Source organism: Halyomorpha halys, unplaced genomic scaffold (genome assembly GCF_000696795.3).
Source record: "Halyomorpha halys isolate HHAL.00 unplaced genomic scaffold, Hhal_1.1 Scaffold1462.1, whole genome shotgun sequence".
NCBI classification, from domain to species: Eukaryota; Metazoa; Arthropoda; class Insecta; order Hemiptera; family Pentatomidae; genus Halyomorpha; species Halyomorpha halys.
This window is the reverse complement of record NW_027107297.1, coordinates 165,521-174,487: the sequence shown is the minus strand read 5'-3', so window position 1 is coordinate 174,487 and position 8,967 is coordinate 165,521. Positions and strand designations below refer to the sequence as shown.

Sequence of the window (8,967 nt, the reverse complement as noted above, 5' to 3'; positions counted from 1 at the left end):
ATACTTATCTTGTTGTTTTGATGTGTCTGTTTCATATGAATTGTACTAGAAATATCTGGAGGTGAGGGGCCTCCTCAGAAAGATTTTAGTACTAACTATTAATCCTAAATTATCCGTTAAAATCAAATATAATTAATAAAAATTTAACAAAAAATGGTAAAATTCCATGTTAATGTTACAGCTATCTCTCCCCCCCCCCTTACAGTCGGTTCTATTACTCGTGACCAGATGGCAGCATAGAAGCCTGTCCCTTAAAAAAAAAAAGGAACCGACTCCAGTAACAGTCTGTAGGACAGTTCAGTTTTGAGTGTTAGGTTGCCTGTAGCAGAGCTTTGTTGCACATCAGCTTCTTCAATTCTGTAATCCAGTTTTTATTTTGGTGAGACTATATCAAGTATATACATATTCATTGTTGCAATTTTCGGTATGATGTATAATGGAAAAAAATTGAATTATTCAATGTTGCTCCTGAGTGATATATACTAATTTGTTTTTTAAATTTTAATTGTGTTAATGAGATATTACCATTATAGATTCAGGGTTAGAAAGAGGATTAGAGAAAAAAAAAGAAACCTTTATAAGGCTTTATCTTTGATTTGACTTCCCAACGTCTTAATAAGGGATAAAGCCAATAAGGAAAACCTACCCTAGTATCAAACCATAAAATATGACTTATAAAACATACGTGAGCAGATAATTTTTAAAATTAGTTTCTAACACTTCACTTGGAAACGCATTTCTGGTCCATCTAAAACTTTTACTAATTATCTAATTAATTTAATATTTAAGAATAATTAAGAAACGATTTTTTTTATATGTATGTATTTCACTTATAACTCCTAAATTGTACATCGTAGCTAAAAAGATGTACATATACTTATGAGAAAATAAACAACTTTAATTTCTGCGTCGGATGAGTCACCCCAACTTACAACCTTGGTCTAGTGGTGGATCTTCGAAAAACAAAACAAAATTTATTTTCAAATCTTTCCCAAAATTAAGATATAATGAATTCAATCTTACCACGGAAACATATTCCTGGCGGTCCTTAAACGGTTAAAAAGAAGGTAATTTGTTGGATAAAGTAATGACGTAGAAATTTTAGGTTGTTTTTTAATTTTTTTTATTTTGGTCTATAAATCCTAAACGGTGCATAAGTAATAATAAAATAAATTAATGAACATTAAATTATGCCTCGGTTGAGTATCGTAACGTAATAATTCGGCTAAAAATGAGATATATGGTCGTAAACCAACTGCTCTGGTCCTATATGGACTAACAAAGCAGCTATTCTTCTAGGACTTCTGAAACGCTCATATACTTTTTTCGTTCCTTTATTCCTTCCAACCGATATGGTCGTAAACTACCTACTCAGGTTGTTTCATGGGTATAAGTGATTCTTAAGATAGAAATGATAGATATGTTGATCATCTGATGAAGAAGACGGTGACAATCTGATAAATCTTGATGACTCTTCAGACATAAATGGTACTGATCAGGATCTGGTCTGAAAGCGTAGACGGAATCATAACTGAACAAATTAGAAACGCGAAAGATTATGAAAAAAAATTCTAGTATCATTTTTACCCGACTACATGGTGCGAAAATTGAGTCGTATTGTTTTTAGTTCATATGCCTTGGTTGATGAGAAATGATTCAAGGCCCATTATCATAAAGTCAATGTGAAATTAACCATGAAGTTTAATGTTATAGAACTTATGTTTTGTATATTTACATACAACATATGAACTTATGTTGTTTAAGAAATACATTTTATATAAGTGCCTTCCGTCTGTGCTTTAATCTTGACGCCCACACTCGTTTCGAAATAATGCTAATGTTTCCTTTTCAATCGCTAGAATATATACAAACCTTGCTGAGCCTTTCATACATAGGCTATCAGTTCTTCTATTCACAGAAAGCAGTTATAATGTTTCATCTCCAGCAGTTCATCTATTTTCTTTTTAATCTTATTGTGTCTGCACGTGACCACGTGTATGTTTTTGGGGATATTTTTCCATTAGGCGACTTACATCGGACATACAATAGGGGTATTCATGATCTTTGGTTTAACATGTTAAAGCGTGTTAAATGGAAAAACTCATGTTAAATCGAAAAAAATTGCCTTCTTTTGCCGTGGTAAAACGAAATAACATTTAACATAGCTGAGAGTCTGTTACTTGGTCTGTTAAATGGAGAATGACGTCACACAATAGACCAGTTGAGATCGCCGCCATTTTTGTTGTGAAAGCTCAGTTCTTTCGTGTGTTTGTGGTATTCATATCCCTGTTATTAAATCAGAATGGATAATTTAATGATACTTTTGAGGAAAAAAAAAACAATCTAATTTCATTCTACTATCTGAAAATTTGATAACGCTCGCCAGATAAAAATCTCACTATATGAACCATGTAATTATTCTTAGGGGACATATGTCCCAGAATAAAGTTATTTTTTCATTTCATTTCATAAGCTAAACTTTCACACAAATTCCACTTTTCACTCACTCTAGGCATGTTGTAATTAATTACTTAAATCAAAACTGAAGTAAACAATAACATGAGGGTCTGGAAGGAAGGTTATAAACATAAAGGCTTAGACAACAAGTTGCTGAGAAAATCCGCTAGGGGCTCTTATGCATTTAACGTTTAACATGACTTCAAATAGGGCTGCTCACAATCTTATAGTTATAACATTTTACATGGTAAAACATTTAACATTTAACACAACATCATGAATACCCCTAATGTGTCCAACCATCAAGCGTCCATCGTTGGAAGGTGTCTTTGCTTATAGCAGTTCGTTCTTGTACCAGCGACTTTGCAGGATTTGCGGAAGACCATGCTGTGACTGATCGAAATTTTGAAGCTAGACTGATTCTAATATAACTTCAAAAACACTCTGAGTAGGGGTTATTCTTAAATAAAAAAAGTTACGAGATCATCTTAAAAAAGGGCTAAAATTCTCAAAAACTAAATATTTTGTTTGAATAATGGGGTAGAAATATGATCTATTGATTAAAGTAACACCATAAAATACCTTGCGTATTCGTTTTCTGCTAAATTGGAAGTTGATGCTTATTCGGTTGGAAAAGTAAACCGTAATATTAACAAAACACTTTATGATTCGAATCCCCTGAAGTCAGTCTAGAAAATCAATTTAGGAAACAGGATGTGTTCTCCTTATCCAATATATCCACTGCAAACAGCACTATTAACAAAATTGCTCTCACCCCTGTTTGCTGATACTTTTAAAATTTGATTCGTAGTTCAATATGATAATTCATTGAAAACGAAAAGTTTTTCCAAAATTTTAATCTTTAATTTGAAAAACAAAGTGAATAAAAAGTAGCTTGGTGGTAGTTAGGTGGGTTCTATTGGGCCTCAATAGGCCTCTTCAAGGGATCAACGTCGAATGATAATTGACTGGAAAAACTTGCTTTAATTGAATTAATGCTCACGATCAGCCAGATAATGTCCTTAACCCATAAACTGTTTCTATAAATCCATTTATAGAACTTTTATTAGGTCCTGGGGTCTGGTAGACTGTTAATCGGTTATAGGTCAATAGAAAAATTCAATAAATCAGGGAACGGATAATCGATATTTAAAGTTTCACAGTATTATTCATTCAACGACCAATGCTAGGGACACCGGGACACGGCCTTAAAGTGGGGCATATCGCACGAATGAAGAACATAAAAGCATAATTTGAAAATAATTTCTGGAGATTGTGCGATTATAATGAATTGTATAATAGAAAATTGTCAACGAAATCTTTCTTCTTATTTGATAGATTAGTTCAATATGTAAATATTGTGTATTGATTGTATGTTATCTTGTAGGATACGGGAAGAATCGAGCTATGCCAACAAGTTTGAATTTAAGAACTGATAATTGTATTATTCACAACAATGGCCATGTTGTTTCTCATTCCTTTTCATCTTTATTTTGATGATTCATTACTAAGATTATATATGTTTAGGGACCATGGTTTGTGTTGTTTATAAATATGTCAGTATTTGTGTTTGCTTTGCTCCACTGGAAGCTAGGAATGCAACAGATATTTTTTTTCCTTTGCTGACTCAAACCTGACAGCAGTTGGGCTGCCCCTATCTCTCCTCTCTTGGTTTCACGTTCTATCTAATCTTCAGTGATAAGTTAATATTCAATAATGGAAACATTCCTCAAAACCTATTTTTTACAAATTTTGTTTTTGTATAATAAAACATTATATATGTTTTGTTTGTGTTATATATATTGTGGTATATATGTTTGTGTTAGTCATGAACATTGCAGATACTTGTATTGAATTTATTTACATTGAGAGAGTTACATATTAATTGAATATGTATGTGTTTATTCATTGAGAGTCTAGATGCGCTCTTTTAGTTGAATACTTAACTGTTCTGACCTTATAAATAGATTTTTAATGATATACAACAAGGCCACTGTTGCATATTATTTTTACTTTGGGTATGGGCGTTGTTAAAACTGTATCACTAGTTTCATATGAGAGGCAGCCCCTGATCGCTTATCAACTAGTAAAACAATAGGTACAGGGAACAATAGAAACTTATTACCCTAGATCACAGCAGGAGGAAAACATTAGAAAATAGTTTTATTATTTTGATATAAATTTAGTTTGTTATAAATGAATTTATATTCAATATATAGCTTCGCTCATTACAATAATTATCATCTTTGAAAATATCTATTATATTCGAATAAAATATTGTTAAATTTGAGTCATAGTCTAATCCATTGTAAGGCAGAAAACATTTTGAACTCAAAATTTAACGGCACCTTTGTCATACTATAAAAGTTCCTTAGAGTTGATTCCTCACAGTTGATTATGTAGGATAATAAGAAAAAACAGTAAAAAGTAAATGCATTGTGTACTTGCTATTTTAATTTTAAATTATTTTATTTTTATTTTGTAATATATATAGAAAGTAACATTCGTTTGCGGTACAGCTGCTCTGAGTAATGCACATCTCGTTGCCCCCCTCATAATTGAAACTAACGGGAAGCAAGCAAGCAGTACTGAGAACCTACTACCTAACGAAAGTGCGTTAGGTCATTTGTTGAAGTCTATAAGTATAAATATATTTTATTTTAGAGAAAAAATAAGTATGTACCTCATGGGTTGAACTTTTTTTTCCTCTAACAATAAACCTTAAATAGTAAAAAGAAAATATTTCATTTTATTTATTTTCATGGGACATACATAATGATATTCTTTATTTATTCTTGGACAAGTCTTTTAAAATAACATAAAATTGAAATTGGGTATTTTCGTGACTTACATTACATATGAATCCGAAACATCAACAAATCAAATGATGAAATAATAATAAATCATGTAACTTCCAACAATAATAAATTTAAAAAAATAAGAATTGTGATGATTAACAAAAAAATAAAATTATTCATCTAAATTTCGAATGAACAATAGGATAAACGAAGAGAAAGGACCGTTATCAAAATACGTTTGACAGTTTCAAAACAATATCTTGTTTTAAATATACACAAAATAAGTTGAAAAAGATAAATAAAAACTACAAATATTTCTATTAATCTATTAACAAATTTTGATTAAAGATTAGAACAACCATTCTATGGGGACTGGAAGGCACTCAAATAGATGGGATTCGAAGGATATTAGAGCAACGAATGTAAGAGGGAATGGCATTCCATTAGAGAGGAACGTATTAGGGAAGGTTTGCCAAAGGTCTGGTGTTAGAAAGGCAGTGGTATGTAAATCTGAAAGTCAAGAACAGATTTGAAGATTTTGGACAGATAATTTGAATTTAAGAAGATCGGAGATGTGTTGTTTGTTTCTTATTAGGGGGAAGAGAACTGGAAATATTTATGCCGGTGAAAAGGGTAAACCACTACAATTCTTTATAAAACAGATGCGTCCCTCAGGCCCCGAAAATGGAACTTATAAAATAATTAATCTGCCATTTTAATTTTGCCTCGTGATCCCCAGAGACACTCCTGTATACCGTAAAATATTAGTCAGAGCTGGGAATATCAAGGAGGTAACATGTCTTATGTGTGCTTCAAATGAAAATCCGTGACGAGAAGATAATTTAGCCACAGGATGGAATTGGAAACATGGTATATTTTCTAGAAGGTAGGTAGTTGGCTCAAAAGAAATTACAATGTTTGTTACATGTGCTGTCGATTCTCCCGATCAAAAATACAGAGCCTTGAATAAACCCGCCATTTACTGTACGATTGTCATAGTCATGATTGTACTGTCTCACTAGTTCTGGCGTGATAGTTACAGTACAAGTAGTATCAGGGAAGCAATAGTCACGTGAACTATTCCATGTACAGTGAATTATAGTTCTGTTTCAGTTCTTGCAGTAACAATCGCAGCCACTGCTATCGTGTAACTCACTGATAATTACAGTCATCAAAGCATTTACTGTTGTGACAGTACTGTCGTACTGGTTCTTGCATGATAGTTGATAAGTTATGTCAGTGGAATAATCGCATTACTTTCGCCTTAAACTGTTTTATTGATAAGCCTTGACAGTGGACTGTGGCAACATATTAACATTACCAAATGTAATGAAAATAGGTGGGAAAATATTATCGTTATATATATGTCCAAGAAATTCAAGTTGTATCATTCCTGGACCCCCAAAATAATCCTCCCTGTGCCCCAAAAATAGAATACCCCATCGGCAGCGTTGTTTGGAACACATGTACTGCACTGTAGTGTTAGTAACAACTGAAGGTACAAAAACAGCATAAGACTAAAATTTATCTAGCATAGATATTTGCTTTAACCATTTCGTTTGATCTGCTGGAAAAAAGGTATAGATAAATGGATAAAGTATTTTCTGTAAATTAGGAGGGTAAATGTAAATACTTGCTTCTTATAATACATTACTAAATAAAAAAGTATTTTCTCGAACACATTCTCTTAAACGTTTAGGAAAAATAATTGAGGCATTATTAATTGGCAACAAAATTATTAACCTTTGCACTCTAGCCTTTTGACTCATAGTACACCAACAACTCTAGCACTAATTAAAGCAATTGTTCCAGTTTTAGTGACACGGCTGTTTTGTTTTATTGATCGCTTTGGTGTAAACATTCTTTATTGCACTCACAGGATTATTATAATTTCATATTTTTTGAAGGATAAGGGGAACTTTATATTTCATTATTTTAGTAATCATTCATTCTTAGGATCTTTGAGGTTAATAATTTGATAACAGTGTCACGATCGAAAACAACTATTCGTTCTTATAAACTTATCAAATGATGATAAAGAATTCCGAGAACTATTGAATTATTTTAATAAGTAAATTTGAAAAAGCTAGTCAACCATTACTCTGATGATACCTCCTATCTCCATCGATAAAAAATAAACTCTCCTTTAAAAAGAAAAAATATATATATGTATGTTTGTGTTATCATGCAAGCAGAATAGTTCTGTCCTCCCTTGCGGAATGGAAGTTTATTATAACAGAAGTTCAAAATCAAAATAGACCTAATTCTGCAGCTGAAAAGCGAATGAAAGGCAGTCAGAAAAAATATTCAAACTGATATTCAGTAAAATTGCATATTAACCAAGGAATAATTGTTAACTAATTTATTTCAATCGGCTCTAATATAAAACTATTTGCAAAATGCGATAGTGAAAGTTTACCACTCCCAGAGGATTTGTAAGTCTAATGTGCCTGATTTTTTAAAATGGCCGCCGTATATTTTTAGGTTTATTATAACTACTAAAGTATTACGATTAGCTTAAATATTTAGTGTGGTAAAACTTTAAGGATTAATTTTTGGTATATAATGGAATAAAGGTATATTTCTTCTTCAATTTTGAAAGGGAACGTAATGTTACCGGAGTATGGTGTTCTGTGCTAGGTGTAGAGCAGTCCATTTTTGTTCACATCTATAAAACCATTCACAATGGGAAGATATTATTTTCTTATATTACTTTCAAGATAATGTTGAAAATATTCTTCATTTATCTGTATTTTTAGGAATATCAATAATCAGTATTCTTAGAAAAATCATCATCATAAACTACTTTATATTATAATTAACGAGCTTCAATTTGAGTACTAATAAAACCCCTTATATTCTATATTTTCCGAGACCAACTACGGTCAAAGACAGATTTTTTTTTTAAAACAAATTAATTATTAATAACTTATGACATTATTAGATGAAATATAATTAATCTTAGGTATTTTTATTCCTACAACGTAGTTTGTAAATATTATTACACGAGTTTGGCATTTTGCTGCTGACATTGAAAATGAGTCTGAATCACAATAATAACAAAAGTTTGATATCTCAGGTACTATTTGACGTAGACGCTAATCATAACGTCATGTGAAATGGATGAAATAAAAACTGATTAACATTCAAGGTCTATCATTAGGAATAATTATAACGTATATTGATAATTAATATAATCTTCCATTTTCTTAAAATGTATTTAATTTTTACTAAAAAATGGGAGGATTTTATTATTTGGTTTTATTGATTATATAGCTATTTATTTAATTTATCTTATTCAAAATTATTTTTATGTTTTCCCGAAATAGTATTTTCTATTACTTTGCTTTATTATCATTATAATATTTTTTATAATACGAAATGTAATTAATTTTTTTGTGATATGAATTTGTCGTCATTCAATATAAAAAATATTTATACATGATTTAAATATATAAATATTTAAAACTACATTTAATTTTTAATGTAAGATAACCATATAATATTATTTACAATTTGGTCAACCAAAATTCAATATTTATACTATCAAGACGTAATGTATGTTCTTAAGTCAGATTTAAATGTATTATGTATGTGGATAGTGCAAGATCCTCAGGGGAGGGGCAATTATTCCACTCCAATATTCGATTACTTAAATAAAAACTATATATAATTAATAGTCGCAATGTCTACCAACCATAGTTAGAGGCCA

At 30.9% G+C, this 8,967-nt stretch overlaps 1 protein-coding gene across 1 annotated transcript in view; it reads left to right on the top strand.

Moving 5' to 3' along the window:
* Positions 1–225: 225 nt before the first annotated feature.
* Positions 226–8,967, top strand: part of LOC106689767 (uncharacterized) — a 44,410-nt gene continuing 35,668 nt past the window's right edge. Inside the window, exon 1 of the mRNA XM_014434929.3 lies at positions 226–379. The gene's annotated coding sequence lies outside the window, so the exon portion shown is untranslated. The remainder of the gene's footprint in view (positions 380–8,967) is intronic.